Below are 17,364 nucleotides of genomic sequence, written 5' to 3' on the forward strand. Positions count from 1 at the left end.
TTACCTTAAGTCACAATTTTAGGATAGTTTAGTACATCTGTGACGTTGGCTGTTAAGAACCCCATTATCTTTTGACGTGGCACCCATGTGGCCAGTGAATCGACACAACATGTTATTTTCGTGCCACGTGGAAATTAATTTTTTTTTTAAATTTACAAAAAAAAATTGAAATTCAAAATCTAAAAAACTTGAAACAATTAAAAATAAGAATTCGAAAAGTAAAAACCATTTTTAACCTAAGCCCACATCCCTAAAAGGCACGACCCTGATTCATTCGCAACTCTACTACATCCCCGCCGCAAGCTGTCGCTTTTGCTTGCCGTTGCGTTTTCTCGCCGTCGCTCTTGTTCATCATCGATCCACCTCGTTGTCGGCCCAATAATTTCGCACGCCGTCGCACGTTCGTGCACCTCAAAGAAGGGTGCGCCGTTTCTAGAAAAAGAAGCCTTCAAGCCATAAGAGGTGATGGGGTAGGAAAAACAGAAGATTTTAGTTAGTGAAGCACCTTCATATTGTAAGAATCCTACCTTTTCGATATTGATTAGGGTTTTAGGTTGTACGATTTAACAATTTTGAATTTTTAAGAAATTGTGACTTTTTTATTCCGATTTCTTTTTCTGTGGTTTTTTGGAATTGTGTTTGTAGTGGGTGTCTCCATTGTTTAGTGTTTTCAATGTGCATGTGGTTTGTGTCTCCATTGATAGTCCCAGTTGCAATGCTTTAAAGAAACCCTTTATTGATGGTCACCACGGTTTGTTTGTCCCTTTTTTTGTCCTCACCAGGCTTATAAAAGCTTTGTGGAGCCAGATTTGTTTGTGTTTTTTGGCTTTTAAAGCCCTTTATTATTGACTTTTTAGGCATGCCAGATTTGTTACCCTTACCATGGTGGGAAATGGTCTGAAGATGCATATACGGAAGGGTTTGAAGCTTGGTTTGATTATGTAGACAAAGACTTTATGTCTTTTTTTTTAGTTAGATTCGATGGTTGAGGAGTTAGGGTATGACGGGTCCATTTTGTATCACTATAGGATTCCTGGGATGTCTTATAGGGAGGGATTAAGGCTGATAGAACGTGACCAGATGTGGATAATATGTAATATGTGTAAGTATGTTCTAGGGACTAGGGAAATAGAATTGTAACTAGAACATCAAAGTGCAAAGCAAGCTACCCTTAAACATAATCTTCTGATGAATCTAGATGAGAGTGGAATAGTAAAAAGGAAGGTAACTATATAAGATATTGAGGAATCGAGGGTTGCATTGTCTATTAAAAAGGGTAGTGGGTCAAAATTGAAAAAGTCTAGAGCAAAATGAGGTGTTAATGACTTACAAAAAAGGTTATGCATTTTGAATGACATAGTCTACAATGCTAATCACGAAGATAATGGATACGAGACTGAGGAAAGACAATGAAGTGGAAGGGTCTCTCTACAATGCTGATGAATGAACTCTCAATGGTGTTGATGAAGTGACTTTCAATGGTGCTGATGAAGGTGATATTAATGGTGGTGAAGAAGGGGCTGATGATGTTGGAACTGAAGGTGAATAAGATGTGGTTGCTGAATGTAATTTTAGAAACACTTATTTTTGCATTTTTATTGAAAGTATTCAATTGTTATGTACTCCAAACTATTTTTTTACTAATATTCATTGTATGTGGTAGGTAATGCAGAGGAAGACAGTACTGATAATGAATTTGTGGACGATGAATATTTATGGAAGATGATGATCGTGGTGCAATAGATGAAAAAAGTGTAGATACACTAATTGGAGAAGATCATAGGGGTGAAAGGTTTGGTAATGGTGGAGATGGTGACAACTAAAATATTGATGAAGTTATTGATGAAAGGGATGTAAACTACGTTCCCTTTGATGATGGAATATAAGACTTAGATGGCCTGCACATTGTTGATGAATTAGGTTCTGAGGTTGATGAAAGGGTCATATACCCTGAGTTCAATGAAGAAGCTAACATGGATGATCCAAATTTTGAAAAAGGATTGAAGTTCAGAGATGTTTCACAATTGAGAGAGGCACTGTGGTCACACTCCATTTAGCACGGTGCTATTTCAATTAGGCTGAAAATGAATAAGAAGTGGAAGATAAGTGCAAAGTGTGCAACAAACTGCAGGTGGAAATTGTATGCTTTTAGGATAGGGGATAACAATTCTAATTGTTAAACTCGATAACCATGGATAACCACCCAAATAGATTGGATTTGGGTATGAAAATTTGGGTATATTTTGAATATGAAGAAAAACCGTGAATATTATTCAGTTATGGTTTTGGATATGGTTATAGAGGTATCCAATCCGTATCCATCTCCGAATTTGAACCGAACAATATATAATATAATTATATACAATAATGGTATATGCATATATATATATATATATATATATATATATATTCATTATTCACCGAATTCGTAACCTTGAGAATATAAAAGTTGCATTGTGTGAGTTGCATTTTGTGGGAAAGTTCAAAAGTTTTTATATGAATCAAAATCTATGAGAAATCAATGGTACTTATGGGCAGTGTTCTAAAACTCGATCTAGGGGCCGTCTAGGTGCTAGGCAGTGGGTAGCCACTAGGATTTAACCAAAATCGGAAGAAAAATAAGGAAAGAAATTAGGCAGACGTTGGACAGCCTAGACGGGTGTCTGAGAGGCCTAGGTGGCCTAGGCAGGCGACTGGGCGGTACCTGAAACTCTCCGACACATTCGCGACTCATTCTCTCTCAGCTGCAACATCATCGGCGTGTATTGTCATAAGTTAGATAGTTCAATATGGCCCAATGAACGTTTTAGAATGGTATGCAATTGGTTTGATGACTCCTTAATCTTATTAGATTCTGTCAGAGAAAGGCGATACAAACCTAAGTTTTGTAGAGGTGAATCTCCTATCAATTGGATTTCGTGCTCTACAACCTTCCTTGGTGGTAATCCTTGCACATCTTAAAAAAAAGTTTTTGAACTCCTTTTGCAATTTTTCAATGTTGGAACATTGTGTAAAGGAGCCACGATAGACAAAGTCACAGCTTTATAAATCTGATCTTGTGTTTGAATCATTAGTAAAACAAATCTTTCACATGAATTAACCAACCTCTTGGCTTGGTTAACTATCAAGAAGTTTTATGTACTTTGAGGCTTACAAGCATTGATATGGAACTTTTTCTCGTCCTTTACAAGATGATACTTGTGAAGCCCCATGCAGTGAATTGCATCATGGTCCCACAAATACAGATTGTTAGAATGACTTGGCACACGTCTAATGGAACCATCTCGCATGTCACCTCATCAATGAAACGATTGGTGATTGCAAATTTGAAGATACATTGCTTCATGATCTACAAGTCAACATCCTTCTAAATCCATCCTAACAAGTATGGTTTAGGATATGGTGTGGTGTATAAGCCCACCTTCTGAACTAGAGCCTCTAAAATCAAGTTCTTCTGACTTCCAGGGTCAATGATAGCTTGCACAACATTTTGTTTCACCTAAATATTCACATGAAACAACTCTTCACCGTTATGAGAATCTACAACATCTGTTGGTTTGGTCATAAGGGCAAGAGTAGCATCAGGCTGCCTCACTTCTAGAAGCTCTTCTGATTGTTGTGTAGTCAAGGTAGCTTTATTTCATTTCTCCCCTAATTGTTTTTAACATGTTACGGTCACAACTCAGGGTGAAGAGTCCAGCACTTGTCTATGCCATGTTTACTAGTTTGACAATGATCATAGTAGTTCCTCTGTGTTGGACCTTCCTTACTTTCTTTCCCTTTTTCTTCAAATCAGATTTGCTACTAGGATTCTGTTTGTTTTTTGCCTTGATGGTAATGGCCTTAATAATAGCTTCTTCAATAATTTCTACGGTGAACGATTTCAGCTTTTTCCGTAAGTAGTCGGCAAGACCTCTGGTGTACTTCATGAACACATCATAGTCATCGACATCGACATCCAAAACCATAGCTTGGTTATTGAACTCAGTAACATACTTTGGACAGTTTGCCCAAACTTTTGTCAGAAGTGTTGCCACTTGTACCATCTTTCTTCTTCCTAGCCAATTGGATAGAATTGTTTTCTCAAGATCATCTTGAATTCCTTCCAAGTCAATTTAGATATATCATACCGTTTTTGGTAAGTTTCCACCATGAGAGGGCATATGACTTGTAAGTTTCAAGTTTGCAAAAGTCTTTTGAGAATTGGAGTATTTATACACAGTGAAGTAAGTTTCTAAGGTATCTATTCAATTGTCTAACTTTTCTGCATCAACATCCCCTCTGTAACAGGGATATCCACCTTAAATCAAATTTTAAGGTATCTACAAGAGTTTTATTCTTACCCGATGATTCTTCTTTGTTATGCTCTATTTCAGGATTGTTGTCGTCATCGTCTTCTGTCTGTGACAACAACTTACTTTATATTGCGAGGGAGATTCTGAAGAAGAAGAAGATAGAGGTTGATGTTCCTTATGTCACAGCAACTGCACCATTTTGTCACAGCAACTGCACCATTTTGGTTTTTTCATAGAACATGAAGAGCTCCTGCTAGGCTTTGGTTTCCATAAATATTACAACATGCTCTTCATTACCAAACCTTAATGGAAACATGAACGAAGATGCAATTCCAATAAAAATGAGAATTACGTATTCAATTGTAAACTACTAATATAGCTTTGATTAATTAAAGCAAAAATAATTGAAAGAACAAAACCATTTTGGAAGTCTGATAAAGGTTTAGCATATATACTGGAACTTGGATAAGGGTTTGTCAGCAATGTTATCAAACTAGTCCAAACCACTTGATTGAAGCAGCAAATGTACAACTCCATGCCATCCAAGCCTAAATAAATCATGAATTTTTTTTTTATTTTAGTTTTGTTAACTTCAAATGGTTAAAACATTCAAGCTCAACATATATAATTTCTTGTTGTACAGATTCTCAAATTGGCTGTTAGCTTCTCACAACCATTTATGTCACAAAGTAAAATTTAGAGATAGATATACCTATAAAATAAAACCAATGAGCTTAGAATTGGTTCTCTCTATGACAGGCACCACTTGCAGCTGGTGCTTTGAAAGAAGCAGCCGAACATGGAAGAGTGTTTCATCCAAGTGTAGGGGGAAATACAAATCCCAGATAAACGACTTAGCTAACTCGCCAATCTGTTAGAATTAAATAAAAGTGCTCATAAAAATGTTAAACAATGTGTATAAAAGTATCACTTTAAAGTTCTAAACTACAAGTTCACAATGAAGGCCTGGTGTTATAACTTGGTTGGTACTCCAACATATAGCTAAGAAGATTGCAACACTGGTTTCTCTGCCTTGTAAGAATATGAACATGAGATTAGGTGATCTGGCATTAGCTATTTGAGACCAATTGGTATAAGAAAGCCTTATGGGAAGATGTATACTAGTTCTTGTCAATAGAGGATTATATTGTAGTAATGAACTGATATGGATTGGCAAAACATAAGTTGTTTTCCATAAGGATTCTAATAGGGAGTTCTTATTTTGTTATGAGAAGAGATATGTGTATATGTATATATATAGCGATCTCTCCTCTCACAGGATCATGCTTTTTTGGAACTAAACCCCATTCTTAGTTTGAGCAATAAGCATCCCGATAGAGAAAAGATGAGCTGGTGTGCATTCAGGTTAATCGTGAATAACCATGGTTGCATCCAATGGAAGTTCTTCAGGTTAGTATGCTTCAACCTTACATGGATTAGTGTTCTATATTTTGTTCGGTTGTTATTCGAATAACTGAATCTTGTTTGTGGTTTAGAATTAACATGTGGTATCAGACCCATAGATTCAGGTTCTTAAATTCAATCAACAAAATCGATAGAATCCTAATATAAAAAAAAAAAAAAAAAAATCATCTTTACTACCATTAGGTTTTGAAACTGGTTCTAGACTTAAAACTGGGTCCAGGAAAAACAGTGTGTTTTAATAAAATATGATTGTTTAATTTTTTTTTATCGTTAGAACTCAAAGCCTATCTACTTATGGGGGTTTTCTCGAATTAGGAATACAACAATTTACCTTTTCAATTTCGAATTTTGTTGATTTGGGTTGTTCAAGTTGTTGTTGAGTCTTCAATATATATAATAAAGGGAACTTTAATGAAAAGCTCCCGGTACTGTTCACCTTAACGAAAAATCACATTTTTACACTAAAAAGTTAATCCTAGTACTATTCACTTTACCCTTTATTTGTCCTTATCGTTAAAACTCAAAGTTTTCAAGCCATTTTCATTAGTTTTCCTTATTATTAAATGCTTTCACGCGTGGGTATTGATACTCATTGAACGAAAGGATATGTCTTCTAAGCATTGGATTGAAATTTGGATTTTGATCCATCTTATCTCTAATATATTCCTTTCTTCAACATGATTTGAATAACAAACATCACGATTACGCTTATTTCTGTTTTTTAATCCCATGATTATGCATTTTCTCTAATTGTCTATGGAAGAAAGTTTAGCTTGGACCTTCTACAGACATCACTTGTTTTATGAAAAAAAAAATTGATGAACTAAGAATTGTTTATCTGAGACAAATCCATTATAATGTTGAGATGGTTGTCCATGATTACATAACAATTAATTCTTAATGTTCTGCAAAACCTTTTATTCTATATGTGCTTATCAACCTTTCATTGTTAAGATTATGCATATGCATAATAGTTTTGATGATAGGATGTACAATAGACTGAGAAAAGAAATTTGGAACCTAAAAGTCTTTTGTGATTTCATTATTTTCTTCAGTGTCTACAATATCAATGAAGACCCTCAATTTGGCTAACATTCCAATCCTCACTGGTGGGGGTAATTACAAGAAGTGGAGAATGGACATTAGTTTGCTATTAACTCTAAATGAGTTTGATATAGCAATTGATAATCTCAAGCTTGTCATCAATTGTCAGAGCACCTGAGCTGAAAATGCAGATTTTGAGAGATGGACAAGAGCTAATAAAATGGCACTATCTATCCTAGAGAGTGGTATTACTGATACAATTCGAGGAGGAATCAAGACACCTGATTTGGCTGTTAACTACTTGAATGCAACTGAAAAGAAATTTAAAGAATTTGAGAAAGCTGAAGTGTGACTATACATATCTCTATTGACTGCATACAAGATTAAGGGTACTTGTCACGCCCCGATCCCGACATACGTCCAAGATCAACACGTGACGTCACCAAATACCCGTATATCTATCATACCTCGCCTCCTGAATATATACAAAGTATCCTTCAAGATCCAGATGCACAATAATTTTTCGTATACTTTATGGTTGCATCTAACCTCTTCATTAGACTGCCTACGTACCCTCAATAGAGATCAAGTCATTCGTAATTCACCTTATCACAAAATCAGACGTTTATTCACTAAGTTCAAGCAAAAAAGCATAGCATTCCTCAATCATTTATTATAACCTGACAACATGTAATTCCTGGACTCAGGCTACATAACCAATCCCCATGAAAACATGATTTCTCTCTCACAAACATATAAATCATTATGTCTCATCATGATATCGCAATTCACAACACACATCATATTTAAGAGCCGACGAAACACAAAACCATTCTCTAGCCGCATTAATTAATTAATTTGATCAAAGTAATAACAATCATTCCCATATCTTCTAAATTCATACCTTATGAAATCATAATCGAATCATAGAAAATCCCGAATGATATCCTATAAAATGTACCAAGTACAACCAATCATCATCACCTCTAGAATGCGTATGGTCCCCCATCGCGGATATACCAAGCAGAACCATAGGCATAATATCATCGTGCAAGCAGTGATCACCCATCGCGGATATACCAAGCATGATCACCCCTGAATACATATGGTCCCCCTTCACAGATATACCAAGCAGGACCACATCCATGTACCACTACTACGTGGTGCAATCTCATCATCACACATTAAACATAATTATACGCATACATGTTATCGATTCTACATATCAACCAACATCTAGTCATATGGAACACAACACAAGGAATTCCCTTAATTACTATTTCTACTAAAAATCTAATAAAGTACCTAACTCATTTCCATCTCAAGCTAGGTAGTAATGCCAAGTTCAAATAGGTATTCAGTTGGCAATCATATCCAAATAATTATCAAACAATAATTAAATCTCATAATTGTCATAACATTCATCATAATTATCAATCACATTATTAAAAAGATAATTAAACACATATATATCACAAACATCATCAGTGTACAAGCCAAATCCTATTTAATAAGCATAGGCCTATGGCTAAATATATAAAATCACATTTATAAAACCAAGTCGTAATCACAATTGATATTAATATAAGAATTTAAGGTAATCACCATAGCCCATATATTCAAGTCACTCTCTAACCAATGTAGGCCCACTAGGCATCACTGTGTCTCCCGTAGTACTAATTTTAGTATTTAGAACGTTTTGAGACATGTTGACCAAAAGTCAACTCTCGATCAAAGGTAGGGTTCACAATTCTACATAACTCGATCCATAAGATCCACACGTTGGATTTCAGATCTGCAATTTTTGTAAAATTCACATTATTCCTCTAAAACAACATACTAAAATTTCATCACGATCCGACGGTTGGATCTCCAACAATTTCAAAATTCAAGTGCGCGAGCGACATTTAATTTTACAAACTTAAAAATCTAATTAGGGAAGATCCGTACGTCGGATTCCCGATCTGTAAGTTTCTATAATCCACAAATGTTATGTTCTATCACGCATTAAGGTTTGGTGACGATCCAATAGTCGGATCGTCAAATCATATTTTTGACCAAACCACGTATCGTAATGAAATTAGGTTCAACGATCAATCCATGTCATACGAATATCAAATACAAAGTTAGGACATCTAATTGAACTTAGAAAGTCATCATCGGGCCACTGGCCACGTGCCACCGTAGGTGGCTGTCGGCCACCCAAACTTGCCGGAAAATTCAACTATTTTAAAAAATTATGAAATTTTACAGGCAAGTAGATCTCAGTGAGGGGAACAATTTTCATACCTGTGAACAAGGACAATTTTTCCGGGAAACACCTCGATTTTACACAAACCCGCACTAACCCTAGAAAAGGGTGTGCTTCGATTCGGAATCCATACGAGCTCCGATGCCTCCACCACTGCTTGGGCTTTGTTCCTGGGGTTGAGAGGAGTCCTTTTGTGGTGGTCATTGATGGTAAAGCTTGCCGGAGCCACTGGAAAAAGGATAAAACCGTCCTGATACCTGTGGGTTTGTGGCTTCGAACTGAAAAAATGGGAAATAAATTGAGAAATCTAACACTACAAAGATGTAGGGCTCGTTAAGGGCTTTCCATGGACATCAAGATCACCCAAAACAGAGTTCGTATGAAGGAGATATGAGCGATTCAATTTTGATGGTTCGCGGGTCAAAATGACCAATTTCGGGTCTACCTCCTTTCCCCTCCTTTCCTCCTCTTTGATTGGCTGTCCCCCTCCTCTTTTCTCTCCCGCTCTCTCCCCTTTCTCCTCTCTCCCTTGCTGCCACTTAGCAGCTTCTAAACTTTTAATTATTTATTTTCCAACAACTAAAACGTCTCTAACTTCTTCGTTATAGATCCGTTTCACGAACGGTTTGCGCCTACGCGTTCGTGAGATTGAGCTCTATCCAAAGATATAAATTGTGACCTCAAACGGTCTATGAATTTTAAATAATTAATTTCCAAACTCTAAACTTTGCAACTAGTTTAATTAAAGTATAACTTCAAATAACTTAATATAAATTCTCGAAAAAATAATATAAAATCTCAAGAATACAAACACGTGTATTATAACAGTGAAATTTGGGAACAGGATTTCACAGTATTGGTTTTATAAGGGACCACATCATGAAGATGACCGATGCTACGGAAAAACTCAATTCAATGAATGCAAACATTGGTGAAAAACAGCTGGTATTCATGATTCTCCAAGCACTTCCCAACAAATATAGCCAGTTAAAGGTTTCCTACAACATGCAAGGCAAAAACTGGGACGTTGATGAGTTAATTGCACAATGTGTACAAAAAGAAACTCGTCAAAAGCAGGAGAGAGGCAAAGAAAATGAGGATGTCAATTTTGTGCAAACTGGAAAGGAGAAGAATCTATTCAACAAGGAAGGCTGTTTTGGTTCTGGTAAGAATTCGAAATCATTTAAGAATTCTAATAGGTTCAATACTTCTGCTGAAGTAATTGACTCCCCTAGAAAATCTACCAAGTTTTAAAAACCAAAAGATGTGTCTAAACTTAAATGTTTTGATGCAAAACTAAGGGCCATTTCAAAGTAAATTGTGAAATCTTTAAGGGTTGGATAAAAAGCAAAGAAAATGAACAAGTACATGTTTGTGTTGAGTCAAATTTGTGTGAGGTACTTGTTGATACTGGATGCTCAGTGCATATAACCAACTCTTTAAAAGGTTTTCAAAAACAAAAGGAAATTGGAAATACTTTATATAATGTCTATGTGGGGGGAAGGGACTAAAGTTGCAGTACATTCAATAGGGGTTGTGAACTTAAGATTAACTTTTGGTTTTGTTTTACAATTAAAGGATGTGCTCTATATTCCAAATATGAGAAGAAAATTAATTTCTACTTCCAAAATTGTAAAAGATGGTTTTTCCTTTTTTACTGATGATTAATGTCTAAAATCTTTAAAAAGAATTGTCTTGATTCAGTTTTGGGGACTACTTTTCTATCTGATAACTTGTGGAGTCTAGAATGTTTAGTGGAGTCAAATAATCACTCAATACTGAATGTTGGTTCCAAAAGGATGCTAGAAAATGACACTTTTTACATTCTCTGGCACAAAAGGTTAGGGCATATCTATAAAGAAAGAGTAATTAAACTTTCAAAGGCTGAATTAATTCCAAGATTAGATTTCACTACTGCAAATGAGTGTGTAAATTGTTTAAAGAGAAAATGACTAATTTTAGAAAAATGGATGCTGAGAGAAGTCAAGGGTTATTAGTAATCATACATACTGATATTTTTGGTCCTTTTTCAATCAAAACAATTTGTGGGAATAGGTATTTTGTCAATTTCATTGATGACTTTTCTAGGCTTGGATATACTTTTCTCATTGGTGAGAAGTCAGATGCACTCAATTGTTTTATTATTTATAGAACTGAAGTTGAAAAACAGTTAGGGAAGGTTATTAAAATTGTTAGATTGGATAGAGGTGGAGAATACTTTGGCAGATACATTGAATCTTGGCAGCAAAAGGGTCCATTTGCTCTTTATCTTAAGAAAAATGGCATTGTGGCATAATACACCACACCTGGAAACACCTCAACTGAATGGTGTGTTAGAGAGAAGAAATAGGACTCTCATTGGCATGGTTAGGAGTATGATGACAAGATCTAGACTACTAGGTTTCTTATGGGGGGAAGCTTTGAAAATAGCAAATTATATATTGAACTGAGTTGCCAGTAAGGCAGTTTCAACAACACCTTTTGAGTTGTGGCATGGGAGAGTTCCAAGTTTTGCCCATTTTCATGTTTGGGGATGTAAGGCAAAGGCTAGATTTTACAATCCTAATGAAAAGAAGTTAGATCCCATAACACAATCATGTTACTTTGTTGGCTACTCTGAGAACCACAAGTACCACAATCATGTTACTTTGTCAGCAACATCAATTCCCTTTTCAGAACCACAAGTACCAATTGATGTTCCACCTCCAATTGAACTAAGAAAATCCACTAAAATCAGTGACTATGTGTACTTAAAAGAAAGTGAGTTTGATATAGGTGACATTGATGATGCTCTTACATACACTCAGGCAATTAAAAGTCCTCATTCAGTTCTATGTCACAATGCTATGAAGGATGAGTTAGATTCAATGTTCAAGAATCAAGTTTGGACATTGTTGGAATCAAATTTTGAAATTGGGCCAATAGGTTGCAAGTGGGTGTATAAAACAAAAAGGGATGCTCATGGTAGAATTGAGAGATATAAAGCAAGGTTGGTTGCAAAGGGGTTCACTCAGAGAGAGGGAATCGATTACAATGATACTTTCTCTCCAGTTTCTTGTAAAGATTCCACGCGAGTTGTCATGTCTTTAGCTGCCTATTTTGATCTTGAGTTACATCAAATGGATATAAAGACAGATATTCTTAATGGAGACCTACAAGAGGATATCTATACGAAGCAACCTACTAGATTTGTTGAAAGGGGGAAGGGAAATATGGTATGCAAGCTCAATAAGTCAATATATGGCTTGAAACAGGCATCAAGGCAATGGTATTTGAAATTTGATCAAATTGTCTCTTCACAAGGTTTTGTAGAAAATAAGTTGGATGATTGCATATATATTAAGTTCTCAGGATCCAAATCCATCTTCCTAGTGCTTTATGTTGATGATATTCTTCTTGCTAGTTCATGTCCACAATTGCTTCAAAGTACTAAAAGAATGCTAAGTGATAATTTTGAGATGAAGGACCTCGATGAAGCACATTATGTATTGGGAATAGAGATTGTTCAAGATATGCAGAAGAGGCTTCTTGGTTTATCTCAAAAAGGTTATATTGATAGAATATTAGTAAGGTTTAATATGGAAAGCTGCAATAATGGTCAAGTTCGAGTTAATAAAGGAGATAAGTTCTTGAAAAATTAATGTCCAAAAACTGATTTAGAAATGAAGAAAATGCAATCTAAACCTTATGCTTCATTGGTTGGAAGCCTCATGTATGCAACTATATGTACAAGACCAGATATTGCCTTTATTGTTGGCATGCTAGGCAAGTTTCAAGCAAATCCAAGTGAAGCGCACTGGGTGGCAGCTAAGAAAGTTCTACGATACTTGTAGAGAACCAAAAGTTATATGTTGGTATATGGTAGAAGCAATTCTTTGGAACTTAAAAGATACACTGACTCGGATTTGGTTGGAGATATAGATGATAAAAAGTCAACGGGAGGATATATCTTAATGCTCAATGGAGGGGTAGTTTCATGGAAAAGTACAAAACAAACTGTCATAGCTACATTTACTATGGAGGCTGAATTTGTAGCTTGTTTTGAAGATATGAAATAGGCAGCTTGGTTGAAGAATTTCTTAACTAACTTAAGATTGTGAATTCAATTCAGAAGCCTATGAAGATGTTTTGTAACAACAACTCAACTATATTCTTTGCCAAGAATAATAGAAGAACTTCAACATCAAGGTTAATGGATGTGAAGTTTCTTAAAGTCAGAGAACAAGTCAAGAAAGGGGTGATTGAAGTGCAGCATATTAGTACTACTATGATGCTTACAGATCCCTTAACTAAAGAATTGCCTGTAGGAGAGTTTAAGCAACATGTTTCTCGGATGGGAGTATTGGAAAGTTTTGATCAGTGGGAGTAGTCAATTATCTTCTCAAGATTTGGATTGCAATTGTGATAAGTTCCAGAATAATGAATGCAATCCTAAAGCAGCTGAGGTTAATTTATTTAGTTATAGCTAGTTTGTTAGTCTATTTTGATTTTCAATAAGTGCCTTAGTTTCGAGGCTCAATACTTCAGCTTTGGAGTATTGTAGTTTTGAATGATGGATATTGTTTTAAGTTAGATTCATTTGATGTTCCGAAAAACAGTTTGTCTATTTTTTAAGCTCATGATTAATGAATTGTTCTTTTATCTAGTAATTGATATGTTGCTCTTGGTTGTGATTAATATGTTTTGATCTCTTGAAAAGTGGGAGCATATGTTTTGAGTCATGAGTTATATTTGCGGATTGGATATATGTGGACTTGGAATCAATACTGCATTTTGTTTGTAGTTCATGGTTCTTGGTCTCTGTATTTTGAAATACAATGTAATAATGATCATGATAGTGAAGTCTTGAATAAGGCTATGTAATCACTTCTTATAATTGGTGAAAGTCGTGCTTGATCTTTGTCTCATGCTTAAGTAGGAGAATGTAAGAATATGAACATGAGATTAGGTGATCTAGCATTAGCTATTTGATATAAGAAAGCCTTATGGGAAGATGTATATTAGTTCTTGTCAACAGATTCTGTTGCAGTAATGAACTGATATGGATTGGGAAAACATAAGTTGTTTTCAGTAAGGATTCTAATAGGGAGTCCTCATTCTGTTATGAGATATGTATATATAGCGACCTCTCGTCTCACAGGATCACGCTCTTTTGGAATTAAGTCCTATTCTTAGTTTGAGCAATAAGCGTCCTAACAGAGAGAAGAAGAGCTTATGTGCATTCAGGTTAATCGTGAATAACCATGGCTGCATCCAATGGAAGTTCTTTAGGTTAGTATGCTTCAACCTTACATGGATTAGTGTTCTGTATTTTGTTTGGTTGTAATTCGAGTAACTAAATCTTGTTTGTGGTTTAGAGTTAACATGCCTAACAGAAAGACTCAGAATGATCATTGTGCGTGTACTTTCGGACAAGGCCGGGAGAAAATGTGCGCAACAAGAAGAGGGTAGCAGAATAGTGGAACTCATATGTAATCACGAGTGGGAGGAGGATTGAATTTAAAATCAAATTTTATGTTGTGTAGATAGAATGTGGGTGAACTCAAACAAGAGTGTCAACTCGTTGTTGATGGACAAGGGGTTTAGTTTTGAGCTCCCATTAGATAAAAGCAAAAATGGGAAGAAAAGAAAAATGAAACCTTGGTCTGGCCAATGTGAGGATGCTGTTCAACTTCAAGCATGTCAAAAACACCCCAACTGCCAACCGCTTCAGCTTCGGTTTCTTTGCGGCGATTCCCTACTTTTTCACATTCCTCGAAATGAAAATTTTTGTGAGATTCAATAACTATAAGAATGGTCAACTGGGAGTGTGGTTTGGATGTTAAATCTACAGAATAAAATTCCTTACCTCAAGAAATGATGGTGATTTTTTACCACTTGTAAACCAAAGGGTTAAACCATAGAAAATTCTTGCAAGAGAACAAGTGTTATAGTATAGAATGGCTCAAGCAAGGTCGATCTCCTCAGGGACTGGTATAAACAATTTATGAGCTTTTGTGTATTTAACTTAGTTAACTCTAAGAACTACACTAATTCAACAAAACTAAATACTATTGTACGTGACTTAAACAAACATTTAAAAAGGGAAATGGCTTATAGAAATAATGATTCAACTAAACAAAACAAGTAAATGAGGAAATTCAAGATAAAATAAATGATTGAAGAAAAATAAATTGACAATATGCTAGAGTTCAACCTTTACCAACAACACTCCTACGTAGCTCTTCCAATTGCTTAAGTAATAAAAAACATATATGCTTTGAAGGTTGGGTTTTCCTTGTGTATGTTTTACTTGTGACATTCAAGTTAAAACGCATACCACTACATGCAATTTATCCATGACATTTGGATTAAATATAAACATGAATGAATCATTAATCTTGATGAAAATCATTTTGTTAAACCATGTAATCCCTAAGAGTATGATATTTACCTTAGGAGAAATTATAATCCTCAATCACAAGAAGCATAACCAATTTTAACGTGACATTCGTTCAAAATTGCATCCAATGACTTTTCTAAGCATCCTAATGGTGATCAATCATCAAGACGTATAGATAGTTTAATTTAGAGATTGAAAATATCAAAGCAAGCATGTAACAACACTTAAGCAATTGAAAGAGAAATCTACGTAATCATGTTACGGCTCATGGCCTCACTCTAGCAAAAAGAAATTAGTTATACATAATTATTTTAATACATAAGAAATTATCCATGAAAAAACAAAGAAAGAAGACACCCTTTTTTACAAGACGAGCTCTTCGTTCCTTTGCTCTCCTCTGCTCCTGACTTCCTCCCCTCTGCCTTTCCATTTCTCTTCACTTCTTTTTCTCTGCCTTTTATTGCCTTCAACAAAAGGCAATCATTGCCAAAACCAACCAAAGCTACAAGTGGAAGACCAACCAAACTCCACTTCATAGTGGGTACCCCATGATCTCCTCTTTTCTACCATCTTTTCTTTCCCACTTCCGTGTGTGCTCCTCCTCTTTTGCTCTCTCTTTTCCTGCTTTTCTGCTACTCCATTCACTCTTTGCCGTGTCCTCTCTGTCTTCCCCACCTCCACTTCCGTGTGTTTTCCTTGCCTTTAACCAAAAGACAGCTCTTTTCCAAGTCACTAAGGCCACAAGTGGAAGACAAGCCTCACTTCCAATTCTTTTGTTTGTTTTTATTATTTCCTTTTCTCCTTTTTGCTTGAAATTGATCCTAAAGCAAATTTAACTGCACACTAACACAAGGTAAGGTAAAATGCAACCATTTTAACACAAAAACATCACAAAGACTTTAGAAACGGATGATATAAATGCATGAAATATATGAGTGATCAAGAAACCAAAGAATCATGCTTGCAAAATCAATGAAACCGATATCACGATCCGAAAACTTCCTGAGGTAGTGTCTGCAATTGGTACACCACACATTTTCTTCTCGTACAACAAATGAATTGCATCTCTTACACTTTCCCCAGTTTTCAATTCCAAAACTTTGCACTCATGTAGAAATACAAAACATTTTGTTTTGATTAAACGAGATAAAGCTAAAAAAATCTTAAAATGATAAAAGTCAGGGTTAGGTCAGTTTGCCAACTTCATTGCCGTTGCACCCAAGTTCAAATCTAGTAGATCTTTTTTTTTTTTTTTTTTTTTTTTTTTTTAATTTTGTATGAGGCCACTAGTGCAATCCATCACTTGTCCTATAGATTATAGTAGTTTGAGAATATATTCTTATAAAAAGTAAATTAAAAGGAAAATTGTCACTTTCAAAATGGGATTTCAAAGAAGACCAAAACTAATAAAGTATAAAAAAATAAATCAAAAACATAAAGAATGGAACATTATATAATTGATGCTTAATACCAGGCGAGTTTTTTATGGCAGGTATAGAACTGAAGGGGATGTGAATAAGAAAGAGTTGTAGGGCAGAGAGCCCGAATCAATTTCTTGGTTGTTTACTTGAGGTTGGAGACGAGGCTCTCTTTCTTCTGCGCCACTCCACTTTCTGATTTTTTTTTTTTTTTTCCATTACATTCCTTTATATGATGCATCTTCTTAATTTCTTTGGCTGGTTTAACTGGAACTTTCAAATTTAAGTTTAAGTTTATGAGCTACATCTGTTCAGTTCCTCCTCCAGCACCAAATGACTCTTCACTCTCAGTTTCATGCTTAGATTAGTGTAGATATCCAAATAGATTTACTGAGTAAGAAGTTGATCCCTACCCACTCTGGGCCTGGTGGTTTTGCGAACCTCGCATTACGCACTAGGTCCACGGTTGGACAGGCTTACTGAGCAGACTAGTAGCAAAGCAGTTGGAAACGTACATCCGCCTGAAAGAATACGCTTGTAGACAGATGG

At 35.5% G+C, this 17,364-nt stretch overlaps 2 long non-coding RNA genes across 3 annotated transcripts; both read left to right on the forward strand.

Annotated features, from left to right (window-relative positions):
- Positions 1 to 218: 218 nt before the first annotated feature.
- LOC108173816 (uncharacterized) lies at positions 219 to 2,319 on the forward strand. 2 transcript variants are annotated; one of them, XR_001790632.3, is made up of 3 exons: positions 222 to 514; positions 858 to 1,541; positions 1,664 to 2,319. It is a non-coding gene; the product is annotated as an uncharacterized lncRNA (long non-coding RNA). The 2 variants fall into 2 exon arrangements; XR_001790631.3 differs by having other exon boundaries at positions 219 to 1,541.
- Positions 2,320 to 3,269: 950 nt separating this feature from the next.
- On the forward strand, positions 3,270 to 4,870 carry LOC114827550 (uncharacterized). Its single transcript, XR_003776641.2, has 2 exons — positions 3,270 to 3,629; positions 4,377 to 4,870. It is a non-coding gene; the product is annotated as an uncharacterized lncRNA (long non-coding RNA).
- The last annotated feature ends 12,494 nt before the right edge of the window (positions 4,871 to 17,364 follow it).

This window comes from Malus domestica, chromosome 10 (assembly GCF_042453785.1).
Source record: "Malus domestica chromosome 10, GDT2T_hap1".
In the NCBI taxonomy this organism is placed as follows: Eukaryota; Viridiplantae; Streptophyta; class Magnoliopsida; order Rosales; family Rosaceae; genus Malus; species Malus domestica.